Below are 18,296 nucleotides of genomic sequence, written 5' to 3'. Positions count from 1 at the left end.
CAATCTTATTGGAGTTCTGACAGCTGATTAGACGGCGCCGGCTTTCAGGGAACCTCACGGTTCACCGTCGCCGTCGAGCCATTGATCGGGGATTAGCGTTTACACGCCACATACCGGGATGCTAGCAGCCTGTAAAGAAACCAGGAGGAAACCTGAATCCAGAGACCCCCCCCCCAGGAGACCCCCCCCCCCAGAGACCCCCAGACCAGGACTCTGTGTCATTCAGAAAACTCAGCGAGCGAAAAGAAAAGAAAAACAAACACGAACACATGCGTGACGGTTCGCTCGCTCTTGGATGTCTGGCAGGGTGAAGCTTTGTCTTTCTAAAATAGCGTGAAAAGGCGAGTCTGACGAAGCGGAACTCAGTTATTATAGGACTTTTTTTTTTTTTTATTAAACCATCATGAAAAAACAGATAAAAGACCACCTGCACTTTGCAGGAAGTTTCACATCGTTCCAGATTGACCCTCAGGCCCAGTTTACGCGACAACGGTGCCGTGGAAACGGGGGGGAAAACGCAACTTTGCGAAAATGCTGCCACTCCGTCGCCATGGAAACGAGAGGACCACGCAACCTTCCTGAAGCACTGCCAGGGAAACACTTGTTATGGGCATGTGTGACTACGTCAACAATAACAGCGATGGCGGCCATGTTCTCCTGGCACCTGGTAGTTTTATTTTGACAGTCACCTTCATAACAGTCCAACGCGAGGACATCCGTCGTCTCACATCGTCACTTTCAGCAATGAAAGCTGGGTGAGAAGCTTATGCGTGTATTTATTTATTGGTATATATGCAGGGGTTATACATTGGTGGTAATTTTGTTGTGTTTATGTTGTTTACTTCTCGTATTTATTTAGTTATTGATCGAGTTTGGTTTAGTTTAATCGCTGTAAGTTTTGTCTTTCGTGTCATCCTGCCACGGTGTTCCTGTTTCGTGTGTGTCAAAAATCAAAGTCAAAGTTAAAGTTCAAAGGAAACCAGCATCTGTTGCCATGGAGACGCTCCCTGCTCAGTGTTCGTGCTGGTTAGCATCGACATGAGCTAACGGCTATCGTGCGAGCAACGCTAGCTCGGTTCCACAAACAAATGTGGCGTTGGCGAAGGGCTGCGCTCTACCGAGTGTAGCTCTAGGTGATGTTTAGAGCATGTTTCCCATCCATCCATCCATCCGTCCATCCATCCATCCTGCTTCTGCCACATGAGAAAAGCCTCGTCTCACTTTTCCGTCTCCTGTTTCAGAAACATCTGTGGAGCTTTTCGACACGATGCAGCTCCACAGCCTCACATTACCAGGAGGAAACAATAAAGTGTTATTAAGACTTATAGCGCAAATATTTGGCAACAAATAAGCTCTCGTAACATGACTTATCCACCCCCCCACCCCCACCCCCACCCCCACCCACCCCTCCCTCTCCAAGTCCAAATGTTTTGTTTTATGGATCTCTGAACCGTAGCTGAGATTTCAGCTTTTAAAAAGCGACGCCCGTCTCTGTTCTTAACAGCTATAAAACCCGTCGTCCCTTTGTATTTAACGGTATAGCTGTATACTCTGTTTTACGGCGCGCCGTCGGTAGCCAGCGACTTGAAAGGGTCACGCCGGAGGTTTTGTTGTGTGGGCGGCTCGGCCCGCCGTCGTAGAGCCGGAACACGCGGACAAATCACGTTAAAAACATTTTCCCTCCGGCGACGGATATGAAATACGTCCTTGTTTGACGGCGTTCGGACTGAAGGTTGAAACTTGGAAAATACACCCCTGACGTGACTTTGGCTTCTTCAGAGTGTGCGACTGCATCGATTTATGGCCGTTGATTTTGGACCATAAGCTAACGGCTAATGGCTAACGGCTAACGGCTAACAACATGGTTTTTTTGGGGTGGTTTTTTTCCCGTTCGGCAGGATTTGAGACGAGGCTGCAACAGGCCAGACTCCTCGCAACTTCTGGGATTAAAAGTGGCAGATTATTCACATCAATCTGGCGGCGTAGCGGCGTGGCGGGTTTTCCTGCTCGCGGGCGATTATGACTAAAACAGGCGTCGAAACGGGCGGCGGAGACGAGGAGGCACGTCTGTGTGTGCGTGTGTGTGTGTGTGTGTGTGTGTGTGTGTGTGTGTGTGTGTGTGTGCGCGCACTTCACACGTGGCCGGCGGCCAGATGTTTTTGAATAATCGCCATTAGTTTTAAGAGCATGATGTCATCGCAGCTCTGCTGTTCCAGTAACTATATTCCTGCAGACCTGGACCGGGTCCCTGAAATGATGCGGCTCCGCAGGATCCGCGTTGTTCGCCCGGGAGGACGAGGAGGAATGTGCAGTAAACATGATGGAGTGTGTGTGTGTGTGTGTGTGTGTGTGTGTGTGTGTGTGTGTGTGTGTGTGTACACACACATGCTTCCTCAGCTTCATCATGTACATCATCTATAATCAAATCAGGCCATTGTTGTATCAGGAATTACAGACACACACGCACACACACACACACACACACACACACACACACACACACATACGCACACATACACACACACACACCCATACACACACACACACGCACACACACACGCACACATACACACACACACACGCACACACACACACACACACACGCACACATACACACACACACACACGCACACACACGCACACATACACACACACACGCACACATACACATACACAAACACGCACACACAAACACGCACACATACACATACACACACACGCACACATACACAAACACACACACACAAACACGCACACATACACATACACACACACATACACACACACGCACACATACACACACACGCACACATACACATAAACACACACACACACACACACACACACGCACACACACACGCACACACACACACGCACACACACACACGCACACATACACACACACACACGCACACAAACACACACACACACACACACACACGCACACATACACACACACACGCACACATACACATACACAAACACGCACACACAAACACGCACACATACACATACACACACACGCACACATACACAAACACACACACACAAACACGCACACATACACCTACACACACACACGCACACATACACACATACACATACACACACACACACACACACACACACACACACACACACACACACACAGAAACCTCTTCACAGCTGTGCTAAATGTTTGATTAACTCCCATTTGCAGCTTTTCAGCGAGCGGTTAAATCTCGTCCTCTTCGACAGAAAGCGCCTGGCGGCGGCGGCGGCGGCGGCTCCGCGGGGCCGAGAGGGGCTGAACCCTCGCCGTGGCCAGTGTCAACATGGCGGCGCTGCTCGGGGAGCACTTCGCCGACCATCAATCACCGGTGACCGGCCGCAAGTTGTAAAAACATGTGGTGAAAACTGAAAAAAAAAAAAGGATTAGGATTTATGACGGGTCGTTAAAAACCATGACGACCTGTCAGAAACCAGCAGCGACGGCGACGGACGCCAGAAACCAGAAAACACTCAAATCGGATCATAAAGCGTTTCTGCCACTGAGAAGGAATTTAATTAACGTGCTGGACGGGGATTTAATCCTTGACATTCACATTTAATAGAGTTTAAGAGACCCAAAATAAAAGTTTGTAGCCTGACGTGGAACTCTCGACGTGAAAACGCGTCGATTTAGTTTCAGAATATTTCAGAATATTTGTAGAAAACGGTGAAAGTGATGTAGTTGGCCTGCCGAGCCACTGGTTGGCGCTGTGGTTTGTTTTAGTGGTGAAACCACACAAACACAAGCAGCGAACAATGAGCTCTAAACATTATCACTGGGAGACTGTCAAAATAAAACCTACAAGTTTGATTGTCGTTACGGTGACTGTCAAAATAAAACGACCAAGTTGGATTGTTATTACAGTGACTTTCAAAATAAAACTACCAAATTGGATTGTTCATTTGGTGACTGTCAAAATAAAAGTACCAACTTGGATTGTTATCGCGGTGAGTATCAAAATAAAACTACCAAGTTTGATTGTTATTACGGTAACTGTCAAAATAAAACCACCAAGATGGATTGTTATTACTGTGACTGTCAAAATAAAACTACTAAGTTGGATTGTTGTTATGGTGACTTTCAAAATACTATCGAGACGGATTTTTATTACGGTGACTTACAAAATAAAACTACCAAGTTGGATTGTTATTACGGTGACTGTCAAAATAAAACCACCAAGATGGATTGTTATTACTGTGACTGTCAAAATAAAACTACTAAATTGGATTGTTGTTATGGTGACTTTCAAAATAATACTATCAAGACGGATTTTTATTACGGTGACTTACAAAATAAAACTACCAAGTTGGATGGTTATTACGGTGACTGTCAAAATAAAACAACCAAGTTGGATTGTTATTATGGTGACTGTCAAAATAAAACTACCAAGCTGGATTGTTATTACGGTGACTGTCAAAATAAAACTACCATGCTGGATTGTTATTATGGTGACTGTCAAAATAAAACAACCAAGCTGGATTGTTATTACGGTGACTGTCAAAATAAAACTACTAAGGAGAATAAAGCCAGTCAGAAGTTGCATCTTCTCCAAATTTCCATGGAAACGGAGTCGGATTATTTTCAAAAAGTTGGGATTTTTCTCGTTTCCACGGAGACGGAGTCGGAGCACTTTCAAAAAGTTCTCTGTCGGACTTCTTCTCGCTGTTCTTCTGATTTAAATTCCACATTCCACTTGTTTTACTGTTTTACACTGGCACAGAAAAAAGCCGGCCAATTAAGTTATTTACTGGCTGCTTGTTTTTAAGAGACAAAAAAAAACCACACACACACACACACACACACACACACACACACTAAAAAAAACAAACCCTGGATCTTCATTCAGTCGCTATAAAATCAGTCAGATTGCAGTTTATTATAACTGCAACATTTAATGCGTTGGCTTTTTTTTGCAAATATCTGCCTTTCCGTCACAGTTTGCGACACGATGGAAGGTTTATTGTCTCAGCAGGAACTCATTTTGAAAACGTCGTCAACGTGAAAACTGACACGCGCAAAAAAAAAAAAAAAAAAAACATTGCCGAATACTGTTTTGATCCTGTAGCAACAATAATGTAACAAACTAAACCAACGTCATAACTTTGGACATTTTAATTGTAATAAAGCTCCGAACGTCAATACGTGACAGTCATGTCGGAAATATGAGCCAATACTTTGTAATTTAATTACATTGCTAATGTGGCATTCAACATCTGCTTTATTAATAAATAAATAGAAATAAAACATTTTTATTGCGACTATTCTATTCCAGCACATTATCTGAGTCATTGCATTTAAAGCGGCTACATTTGGGACGTTGTTGGACGTTGTTACGTGATTGGTTGCTTTAAATATTTCGTAAAGAAAGAAAGAAATAACGAAGGAGGAGAAAGAGTTCATGTTTGTTGTCGGGAGTTAAAGTGAAGTGAAGTCAAATAAAGAACTGTAATGAAGTTATTGCGTTTATTTCAAGCGAGCTGGACTTAATAAAAAAACAAAAACAATGAGACACTGAAACTTTACGGAATGTTTACAGAACGGAGACGACGTTTACGTCACACCTTCAAGTGAAAACCGCTTTTTTTTTAAAAAGGAGTCACGGAGAACCTCAACAATCACGCAGGAGAGAGTTGTTTCTTTCTTTTTTTTTCTTTTTTTACCACTGAAAGGTTTCGAGCTTCTTCTGTACTTCCCGCTGACACAAGATTGGTTTTTTGTTGGGTTTTTTCAAACCTTTTCCGTTTGTTGGAACAACAAACCGGGACGGAGCGTCGATTCCCCACAAACTGTCAAACAGAAGCTCAGAGACTCTGCAGAGCTGGATGGCGGCAGCGGGGGCTGGATGGCGGCAGCGGGGGCTGGATGGCGGTAGCGGGAGCTGGATGGCAGTAGTGGGGGCTCGATGGCGGTAGCGGGAGCTGGATGGTGGTAGCGGGGGCTGGATGGCGGTAGCGGGAGCTGGATGGCGGTAGTGGGGGCTCGATGGCGGTAGCGGGAGCTGGATGGCGGTAGCGGGAGCTGGATGGCGGTAGCGGGAGCTGGATGGCGGCAGTGGGGGCTGGATGGTGGCACTGGGAGCTGGACGGCGGCAGCGGGGGCTGGAAGGCGGCACCGGGAGCAGGATGGCGTCAGCGGGAGCAGGATGGCAGCAGCGGGAGTTGGATGGCAGCAGTGGGGGTTGAATGGCAGCACCGGGAGCTGGATGTCGGGAGTGGGAGCTGGATGGCAGCAGCGGGGGCTGGATGGCGGCACCGGGAGCTGGATGGTCGCAGCGGGGGCTGGATGGCGGCACCGAGAGCTGGATGGTACCAGCGGGGGCTGGATGGCAGCTCCTTGAGCTGGATGGCGGTAGCGGGGGCTGGATGGCAGCTCCGGGAGCTGGACGGCGGTAGCGGGGGCTGGATGGCAGCAGCGGGGGCTGGATGGTGGCAGCGGGAGCCGGCGTTCAGGGTGGAGGAGCAGCAGGAGGAGGTCGGGGTGGATGGTGGGCGTAGAAAATGTTTTTTTGTTTTTTTTGGAAACATAAAATGCAGGTTGAAGCTTTGAACAAAGTACATTGTTTTGTTTTGTTTTTCTAGATCAGGATTTTATAAAGAACAAAGAAGCGTCGAGCTGTGAGATCAGAACTGAACCATTTCAAAACATTACCAGACAACCAACAGATTTCTAAGTCTATCAAGTAAAATGTCCTGATCAACGGCGTCAAACATGGAAGTAGAACTGAACTATGAGATTCTCAATTCAAATCTCCAACTCCGAATTTTTTTTCACCCTCGAAATCAGACTTTGAATTTCAGCGTCGACTGAACCAGGAAACCTGGACCAGAACTGGCCGATAAAAAAAAGAACCCATTGCTTTTATTTTGAAGGCTCCTGTGTTGTGTGTTCCACAGTATTTCTGAGGGACGATTTCAACGAACGATTTCAAGTTTGTATATGTATATGTATATATATATATTATTTTTTTATTCAAAAAAAATTAATTTCACCCCCAAAATTTTTCAATTTAAAAAGAAAAAAGTTTAAATTATTTTTTTTTGTTACATTTAATTAAATTTCTTTTTTTAAGAATATCCTATACAAAGATAATTATAATGAATACTGGGGTAAGATTAGATCACTTTTACTTCTTCCTGCCCCTTTTCAGGCATGATAATTGGATATATGATGTATATATTTATACCTTAATTTATATTATTTAACTTTTCTGAAGATATTGTCATTTCACCCATCAGTGATGGGTTCATGTGTGGATTTGTTTGTATATTTACGTGTACGTGGGGAGATGGAGCGTATATGTTTACACACAAAAAAATTTTTACAAGTCTGAAATAAAAAAAAAATTTTTTTTTTAGACTTTTCTGAAACTCAAACACAAAAATGTGTTTTCACTTTGTTGTGTGAGCGAAGCCTGAGAGGTGACTTCAAACAGGCTCCAGGGGGAAATGATTGGGAAATCATGACTTTCATGAGGAGTTTTTTTTTTTTTTTTTTTTTTTTTTAAGTGGGCTTTAATTTATTAATCTCATGAAGCTCTATCTTCTTCCAACCATGGAAACGAGACACTGGACATTTGAGTGAAATGACGGTTATAAAATGTCCTGTGTGGTTGTTACCATTGGAAGTTCTGTCAATACACACAATATTTATTCTGAACCATTAATTCAGGTTAGTTTGAATTCTCCTGCTGCTTTTCTACCAAAATAATTCTTATATTACCGAAGTCAAGGTCGCCTTACTGTATTATTGTATATTGCTGTTTATGTCTTAAGACCATGAGAGTTACAGTACGTATATAAAAAAAATAGTTTGTCCTTCCCTTTAATTACATTTTAAAGTCTTGGGGGGAAAAAAAAAATACATTAAGTTCCTGACATAATTACCCTCCAACTACAATCACACACATATAGATTCGTTTTTTTCCCCCGTGATCTTATCTTTAATAATAAATGTCATGAAATTCCATTTCTCCTGGAAACATATGCAAAAAAAAAAATCCAAGCAGGGAACCTTTGACTTTGATGTCTCTGATCACTTCAAACCACCCACTGGAAACTTAACCTGCACATCCATCAAAAGATGAAGTTAGTGATTCATAACGGCGGCAGGTTCGTCCCGTCACGTCGACCTCACCGTCTCTCTGGACGACTTTGAACCGCGGCTGCCTACTTATTATGTTATCATGACACATTTATGCAAAAGAAAGGAAGAAAGACAGCTTTATGGGGATTTTCCACCCGAAATCAACACACGTCGAGTGTTTTAGTTTTCCTGGCACGGCTCCCGACGCGGCAAACACGAGTCAAAATAAATAAATAAATTAAATAGATGGAAAGTTCAGGTGGGGGTTGAAAGGATTCCCCACGTTTCTCAGTGTGAAACGATAAAGACGCCATATCCGAAAGGGCCACGACGTGCAGTTTGTTCAGTTTGTAGGCGCTCAGATGATTTAGTAAATTACAGGTGGTGCAGGTGGTGCAGGTGGTGCAGGTGAGGTGAGAGAGACAGTGGAGTGCCTGTTTCCTTAATGGCCCACAATTTGGATTTTTTTTTTTTTTTTTTTTTTTTGCTTTTGGCAAAGCTTATAATTTGGATTGTTGAGGCAAATTAAAGATAACGTGAATATGCTGGGTTGGATCGATCCCGCCGGTCGTTATGCTGCTTGAACGAGAGCGTGAACTTTCACCTGGCAGGGTTTTGGTTTTTAATTCTTATTTCTCTGCTTGAGCCAAACCAACTGTTCTGGCTTGATGCAGCACGTCTGCTTTTTAAAAAGCTTTTAATGGAATCCATGCAAACTACTTAATTACTCCCATATACTTTTTAACCAAATCGTGACGCACAGTTTATATTTCTTATTTCATTTTGTTCTAGTCTTTTTTTTAAATCGATCTGTGATAACTTGTGTTGGCAAAGATAAACACATTTGTGGTGCATAATTTTGTGCAATAGATTTGCATTGGTAGAACTTGTATTCAGCGATTTATTCTTAATTCATGCCGTACAATTTTGTGTTTTTAATTGTTCACTATAATGTAACAATTTCATATTTGTTATGTTGTTTATTTATTTATGGGTTTTTTTATTTATTAATTTAGAATTTTTTCACTTTTTTGTTTTGTCCATTTTTCTTTCTTTCTGGTTTTAATTAATTAATTATATTTATTTGTTTATTTATTTATTTATTTATCTATTTCTTTGTTTGTTTATTCATCTGTTTGTTTATTTATCTATTTGTTTATTAATCAATTTGTTTACCTATTTAATTATCAATTTATTCATCTATTTATGTTTGTTTGTTGTTTTAATTTGTGTATCTATCCACAGATCACCTGAGCATGACCCTTGACCCCCCCCCCATCCGCTCCCTGGAGCTAATGAGGCTCCAATGAGGCTGGGATGGGTAAATGTGGGGAAAAATGTCATTTTTCTGAAACAAAAAACGCAAAAACGACGCGTTTTCACTTCGCATAAATGTTGCCTACAAGTACATTTGACTGATCCGTCAACAATACCTCCTTTCATTTGCTGCACGAGGCAATAAAAGAGTGTTTAACAGGCGGGGGGGGGGGGGCGATAACGCCCTGCCTGGAGGCGCTTTAAAGTGGAGAACATCAAGTTTCTGAAGTGTGAACGCGGCTTTAGCATTCCCCAAGGTGTGTGTCACACACTTTAAAGTCCCTCCTTGTTGCACTGCTTCGCTTTCATCAATCAGAGTTTATTTTATAGAGCTGTACTATAACCAACGATTACCCAAAGTGCTTTGCATCCATTAAGACAAACAACTGAAGATGTGTGGTTCGAAGAACTAGAATTAAAAGGATGGGAACTGAAAACGCAGCTGTACATTAATTTAAAACTACAGACGGTGTTCGTACAAAAACACAAACATACAACAATCTGTAAAAAAAAAAGAAAATAGACTTCGAAGTGGGAATTTTTGGCCTTAATTTGTTCTACAACAGGAGCCGTGGTCAAGTTTAAAAAAAAATCATGGCAAATCTCAGAGTACTATTTGTTCTACTTCTATATCTAGATACATTTACTACACCATCATCTGCATAACGTAACACAGACGTAAAGAAGCGTGACTCCCTACGTCTGTTTGTCTCATGCAAAGAGAGCCTGAAATAGAATAGAATGAAATAGAAGAGTATGAATAGAATAGAATAGAACTTTATATATACAGCAACTTTCATAGACATGAGACACAAGGTGCTTTACAGCATAAAAAAACTGAAAAAAATAAGATCAAAACAGAGACAAGACCATTAAAAATGTAGAAGCAAGAAAAACGAACATACTTAAACAAAAAAGGAAAATTGTGCAGAAAACAAAAAAGCCAAAACAAAGATGGAAATGTGAAACTGAGGCGTCCTGAGAAAAACAGAAAATATTTAAAAAGTTAAGTAAAAAGAAAAATATAATTTAATTTATTGGATAAAAAAAAAAATATTCATTTGTTCCGTTCTAAAGTTTCCGGTTGTGTTGAATGAGGTCCCCCCCCCCACCTCAAAAAATAAAAAAAATAAAAACCTAATTATCATTATACTACCGCCAAGTGCCAGATTAGTGCACATGAGCGGTTCTCACCTTTAAACTCATTAAATCCACCAAACAAGCGCTCCTTCTTCTTCGCTGGTGTCGGCGCTTCGACCGGCGTCACAGGACGCCTCGTCTGTCTTTTTTTTCGTCTCGTCTCTGTTTTGTTCGCCGCGACGCCGTTAAACGCCGTGAGCCGCCGCCAAGTCGAAGCTCGTGGAAATTTAAAAAAAAGAAAAAAGGCCCCCGGGGGCGACTTGGCAGCCGCGACGAGCCTGTCAAGTCCGGGCAGCGGTCGATGATTTGGCCCTTTGTGTTCACGCTGATTAAATAAACTTGAAACTACAAGCTGCGAGAAAAAACACTCATAAATTTGATGTCAGAATGATAATCCTGTGGGAGCATTTTCTTTTTTTTCTTTTTTTTTCCAGCCCGATCTGTTTATACAGCTCACTTAAGGGAAACAAAGACAAGATTCTGTTATGTGTGTGTTCTGATATTCACACACACATTTTCTCTCCATATCTCACAAGCAGACAGCGTCCGCGTGTGACGTCTGCAGACTGTCCTGCTCAAATCAGTAATCTGATCCAGATTACCAGTAAATATCCAGCTTCAATAAGTGAGATTATTCATTAGAGCAGTGTTTTTCAACCTTTTTGAGCCGAGGAACACTTTTTTGTTTGGAAACATCTCGAGTCACACCACCACCTGAAAATGTTAAAATGTTAAACTCTGCAGCCTCTATTAACAATACAAAGTCTTTCTCATCAAAGTTTTATCAACAGGAATCCAGTAAATCCAGAAAGCAAGGACTTTTTTTAATAGTGCCTCCCTCAGTGTGAAACCTGGACCTGAGATCTGAGAGCTGAGATCCTGGTTCACATTCTTCCTTTTCAAAAACTTCTCCATCACTGTCACTGACACAGTACTTTGATACAAGATGGCAGCAGGAGGTGGAGATGAACCACACTGACGTCTGTCACTTTACATTTCACCGGCAAAGTTCTGTGCTGCCCTCTAGTGGTGAAGAGTATTTATACACGATTAGTGACATCATTACCCTGGTTATCAGTTGGGGGGGGGGGGGGGGGGGTCACACGGAAATTGTAACATGTGTGTACATCAGTGTCAAACAGTGACATCATGAAGTATTTCAATCGACAAATGTTGGAGGGAGTGAATGAAGGCGTGGGTCAGGTAACCTTGGGAGTCGTCGGTTTCCATGGTGACGAACGTGGCGGTGGCGAAGGTCCGCGGGAACGCGACCAAGAGCTATCGCGACTTGTGGTAAATCCCCGTATCGAGATGTCCTCCTTAAAAACACCCAGCGGGACTGTTTTTTTTTTTTTTTTTTACATGAAACTTAAACTCGACTTCAAAGACTCTGTCGGTATAGAAACGTCCCGGTCACGTCTTCTTCTTATAAACTAGCGAGAACAGCAATGGATTAATACGCGACTGAAAAGTTGCGCAACCCCCCCGAGAGAGCAGCTGCTTTGCACAAGATTTTCTCGACTTACTGAAAACGATTTAAAAGTACTTTGTCCCACATTAACGTCAACGCTGCACTTTTTCTCCTTTCGCTCTGGCAAATCAAATCTCCCTCCCACTCGATGGAAATCCGATGCCAAACTCCAAATATGAAAAAAATCTCGACACTGTTACTTTAACAAAAATGCGTTTTCACACATTTGCCCTTTTGCCACTAATAAATCACATTTCGGTCGTAGTACCTCGGTGTATATAGTCGTCAGTAGGGTTTCCCTGAAGCCAAGAAGGGAATCTACAGAATCGTAGAAGCTTGAAATGGTAAATGATGTGTGATTCCCGTCAGGTTTCAAACCAGATTTCCGTGAATTATTCACTGGGTGACGTTTTGGCCAAAGCTTGAGGAATGTAATGTCCGGGGAGATTTTCTGGGTTGCGCGAAGGGGAAGTACCCAGAAAATCTGGACCTTCTGATTGATTACTTTGACTTCATAAAGGCACAAAATACTTCTCTTCTGTTCCCTTGTGAAAAGTCCACCAGCAGAATAAACTGAGTTGCAGTGTCACAGTACTGCGTTTGTCGCAGCAGCCGGGCTGAAAACAAGGTTCCTGCTTCGGAGGCGTTTTGATTCCGCTTCACGACAATCTGCTGCTTTCATTTGTCTTCGACTGAGACCTCAGCTGTCCAAGAACTTCATGTACCCAGAGTACTCCGTTTACTCAATGTATCCAGGGTACTCAAATTATTGAAAATACCCAATTTACTCACTGTACCCAATGTAGGTACTGCAGTCTATCTCACCAATGTACCCAAAGTACTCAAAATACCTTAATGTAGCCAGTGTTTGCGCTGTAGTCAGGGTACCATATATACTCAACATACCCAGTGGACTCGACGTAACCGTGTACCCAATGTATTCAAACGAATGTAAAGTACCCAATGTACTCAATATACTCAATCTACCCAATGTCGTCAATGTACGCAATGTTCACAATGTACCCTGCATACTCAATGTACTCAATGTAAACGATGTACCCAATGTACTCAATATACTCAATCGTCAATGTATGCAATGTTCACAATGTACTTGGTGTACTCAATATACCTAATATACCCAATGTACTCAACATAGCCACTGTACTCAATGCACCCAATGTACTCAATGTACTCACACGACTACAGATTTATCCATCATTTGTCTCGGAATGAAACCCTGATGTGACATATAATATCATCTGCACAATATTTAACACGTTCATCTTCATCGTCCACCATTCGTCAGAATCGTCCCACGTGAACAATCGTTCCATCAAGACTGACCACAACCTTCAGACTCTGACAATGAAGCTCTATTCTGCAGGTATTTCAAGATGTAATGGAGCCAGAAAACATGTGTCACGGCAGAAAGCCGGTGTGTGGAGAGTCTGGAGCCCACGAGCAGACCAGGAGGCCGAACAGGTGCATTGTCAGTGTTTTTATTGCGAACCAGGATCAGGGAGACGAGGACCACAGTCAGGGGGGGGGGGGGGGAGTGCTGCCGGTGACCGCAGGCTGGACACACATACAAGGGACCCACACCCCGGGGAGGACACACACACCCCGGGAGGACACACGCAACACACCCCCACACAATCCGGAGAGGACACTACACAACACACAACACACCCCAAGGAGGACACTACACCCCCCGGGGAGAACACACACACACAACACACCCCCACACAACCCGGAGAGGACACTACACTACACCCCCCGGGGAGAACACACACACACACACAACACACCCCCACACAACCCGGAGAGGACACTACACAACACACCCCGGGGAGGACACACACACAACACACCCCCACACAACCCGGAGAGGACACTACACTACACACCCCGGGGAGCACACACACACACTACACACCCCGGGGAGCACACACACACACTACACACCCCGGGGAGCACACACACACACTACACACCCCGGGGAGGACACACACTACACACCCCGGGGAGGACACACACTACACACCCCGGGGAGGACACACACACTACACACCCCGGGGAGGACACACACACTACACACCCCGGGGAGGACACACACTACACACCCCGGGGAGGACACACACTACACACACTACACACCCCGGGGAGGACACACAACAGACAACCCTCTGGGCCGGACCGCCTCACTGCAGGGCTTAAGAGCTCGGAGCGATCAATTAGCTGATCACCTGCAGGAGCGTCAGTGAGGATCCGGTTCCGGAGCGAGGTGTGTGAATCCTCACAATATGAGCGCAGTGGTTTTGAAATAATCGTGGTTACCTTGACGCATACATGTATTCATAGTGTACCACACATTATGTTCATCATGCAGTTCTGGTCGGTACAGTCAGAGTCGAGGAATGACATTTCTCCCTTCCAACATAGCGAACATATTTCCTGGCTTCCCTCACTTCATCCTTTGGTCCAGGTTTTCTGCAGCCTTGCTCACCGGGGCAGCTCCTATCGGAGCTGCAGTGACACATATCCCGAGTGAAAGGAAATCAACGTTAATAGATTACTGGAAATCAAAAGCGGTGCCGTTTCTTAAGCCAAAAAAAAAAAAAGAAGGAAATTCTGGGAAGCAAGAATTCAAGTTTACTGTGTTTGTTAAAATGACCCACCGATGTGGTATTTCACAACCGTGGAGGTGGAAATTAAGATTTCAAACGGTCATATCACGTGTTTTTCTCGTGCGGCGGTATCTGCAGATGGTTTTCATTTGCAGTGGCTCGGATTTCAAATACTGTGGATTTAGGTGTGATTGAAAGAAAAGACAACTGGCAGAGAGACTGGACGATGCCTTCCAGGGAGCACTTTTAATGTTACGCTCCAGATCGTTTTGCGGGGGAGGAGGCTGTCCAGTCGTGCGTTAAAACTGCATCTAAATAAAAAAAATAAAAAAAAAAAGAATGTAAATCCAAAGTGATGCACTCAAACACTCATCCAACCAACATAGAAGTTTTGGACTCAAACACACTGTGTTCCCTGCTTATATAAACTTAAAAAAAAAAAAGAAAAGAAGTGAAGAAAGGAGAAAAGAAAATAGGGCAGCGGTTTGTTTACTAGTGCGAACGTTGTGCTACCAAGGCAGGAAACGTCCTGTTTTAGTCGACTCCACCAGCCTGTGTGCAAATAAAACAAACAGAAGACAACAGTCATGACATCGTGAGCTTCAAACAGCAGCCGGGAGTTTTGTCTCCACGTTTGTCCAAAAGCAAACGAGACAATGAGCGTTCACATTGTTCTGCTTGCCTCTCGGACGAACACGGAACCAGCGTGTCGTTTCTGGTAGCGAAGACGTAGACGTGGACCAGTTTCACCCTCCGTTTTCTCACTGGACTCCAAAAACTAGCTAACCTCGCGTTTCCACAAAGTGCTGTTGTCGCCCGTTCACACGGCGGCAAAGCCTTTTTTTTTTTTTTTTTTTTAAGTTCCCCCTTTGGGGGAGCCCTTTCCTAAAAGTGCCATTTTCAGTGGCTCCAAGCACCGTTGTCGTGGAAACGGCAACGCAGCAACACGCGTTTACGTCTAACGTCGGTGCCCTTCGTGGTCACCAGCACAATCATGTTGCAGTTCCCATATTTCGCCACTATGCGGCTCATGTTATAAATCGGAATCACGGGATGTGTGACGGAGGTTTAAACATCAAAGAATTCCGGGACAACACTTCAATTTTTTTATTTTTTTATTTATTTACTTTTTAGAATATGTTTAATGTTTGAACTATTATGTTTTTATCCATGCTTTCTTTGTTTACGCTATAGACTGGCCATATATGCAGTCTGGGGTCAATATAATGCTGAAATAATACATAATAATAATGATGATGATGACGATGACGATGATAAGACTCCGCGTCATGACGCCAGGCGTGTGAAGGGAAGACCGCCAGTTTTACACAGAGGTTCTGACGTCATGTTTATTTCATTGTATTGGATCAAGGAACCCTTTGCCATTGTCTATTTAACATAATACTCAGCATTACGTTAAATAGACAACGATAAAGGGTTCCTTTTAGCGATTGTGACAAATGGAGAAGCAATAAACGGTTGGTCACGTCGGACGACAAACGCCGTATTGGACATGTGTTGATCGGTTTGCGTTGAAAAGACTTTTAATCTGAAACCCACACTGTGAGACGTTGCGTTTGACTTCGCCGGTGTCGTTGTCTAAAGCAGTGATTCCCAACCGGGGGTACGCGGACCCCTAGGGGTACGCGAGGGTATTGCAGGGGGTACGCAGAAAGATTATAAATTAGCCTACAGTATCCACACACAAAAAAAAAAAAATTATACTATATTATATTGTATTATATCATGAATTTTAGTAAGGCCATACGTTTATTTTCCATGAGTAGCAGTTCGTCCACAGTGATTGTAACACTACAATGCACATAATATGAAAAGACTATAAAGTGGCGCGCTTTAAAAAAAAAAAAAAAAAAAAGGTTCACGTTCTTGCTGCGGGCGCGCACGATTCGCGAAGCTAGCTAACTCTAGCTGCATACCGACTGTAAACATGGATGCATGGCTAGGCAGGAGTAAACGTCCAGCTACCGCTACTGCTACCGTCGCCTCGGACGCAGGCACAGGGGAGCCCAGTGAAAAAAGGAATTAGGAAAGACTTATGAAAGACAAGCAAGCGCAAGTGTCTCATTAAAAGGTATGTTTTTACACTCACAATAATTGTTTTATTTAAATGAGCAGTTGGATAGATAGAAAGACAAAGGGTTAAATATAAGTACACATTAAGGCGAATAATCACACACGAGAGAGGGGGTACTTTTCACATGGAAACCAGCTCAAGGGGAACACTGGTCAAAAAAGGTTGGGAACCACTGGTCTAAAGATCTCAGACCAAATTCTCGTCTTTTGGAGACAGACTGACATTTGGGCTCAGGCTCAGTTTTCGGGCGCGTTGCAGGTTAAATAACTTCCCCGCATGCACGGACCAGTCCTCGTTTTCACACACACACACAAAAAAAAACCCTCCTGTTGACTCCTGATAGAGCCGAGGCACGTCTCCGGAGCGCGAGCACCCCGCCCTCTCCTGCCGTGGAAGCTCTTGGCTCCCAAATGGAAAATGTGCCACCAGCCCCAGAACTGCAAGTCGAAACTCCACACCGCTGTTTATGAGCACCTCGTGTTCTACTTGAAAAATATACACTGATAAATCCAGAGCCAAGGTGAAGCAAAAAAAAGATCCTGTACGGATCACGATAATAGTACATGAATCATGGTTGAGTGAGCGTTGGGCTCTGTTTACACAACGAAAGTCAAAGTTTGAGAAAATGTCATATTAAAGTCTGCAACTTGGCAGCGGAGGTCGTTAAAAACCAACGCTGGTGAAAACACTGTTGATACAAGACCACGACCCCGTTGCTCGGTTTAAAGGAGCCACGAGGCAAATACATAGACATTTCTTCTGCATCTGAATCGTTCGGCACCGGAGATATCGGGAAGGGACGGGAGGGTTTCCTTCACGGTGATCTCCAGGAACCCTACATCGTCACAATGGAAGCCGCGCAGAGTGTGAGGACGGTGGAAGTCTATAACAGGAGCAAATTAAAGCTATTAGAGGAGGTGACTAAGTGCAAGACTTTCACCCGGGATACCGGCGTGTTCCACGCACATGAGTAACGTAATTAAACTGAGACCTTCGAGCCAAAAGTGTCTCCGATTGCCAAGCCTAACCAAGCAGCAACAACTGTGTCACAACATTAACGGCGTGTTTATTGTTGCCAAAGGAATGAGTACCACACTCTCGCCGGCCACTTAATTAAGTACACTTGTACACTCTAATGCGATCCAGTGGAACAGCCCCGAATAGTTTTACCCAAGTTTCCAACGTGGCGGCCAAGATATAGGAACACCCCCCCCACAACACAGAGATTTATCGAAAGTGCGAAACGGAGCTGTGCAGTGTTCGTGAAAGAGAGATCGACGATGTGACTGAAGTACAGATATGACGATGTGCGGTTCAGTCGGCTCAAGTGGACACGTGGGAGACGTCCCACCCTTTATCCACGTAGCTTCATCAGGTCACGCTGGTTCCTTCACCAGTCCGTCACGTCTGTCTCGTCTTGGGCTGGGTCATAAACGTCTGGCAATTGGTAGGCAGCCACATGACCTCCAGGGTTCTGATGGGGGGGGCGGGGGGGGGGGGTCAAGGGTCCTTCTCAGGTGAGCCACAGTCAGT

Source organism: Blennius ocellaris (genome assembly GCF_963422515.1).
Source record: "Blennius ocellaris genome assembly, chromosome: 7".
Lineage (NCBI taxonomy): Eukaryota > Metazoa > Chordata > Actinopteri > Blenniiformes > Blenniidae > Blennius > Blennius ocellaris.
This window is presented reverse-complemented; position numbering follows the sequence as displayed.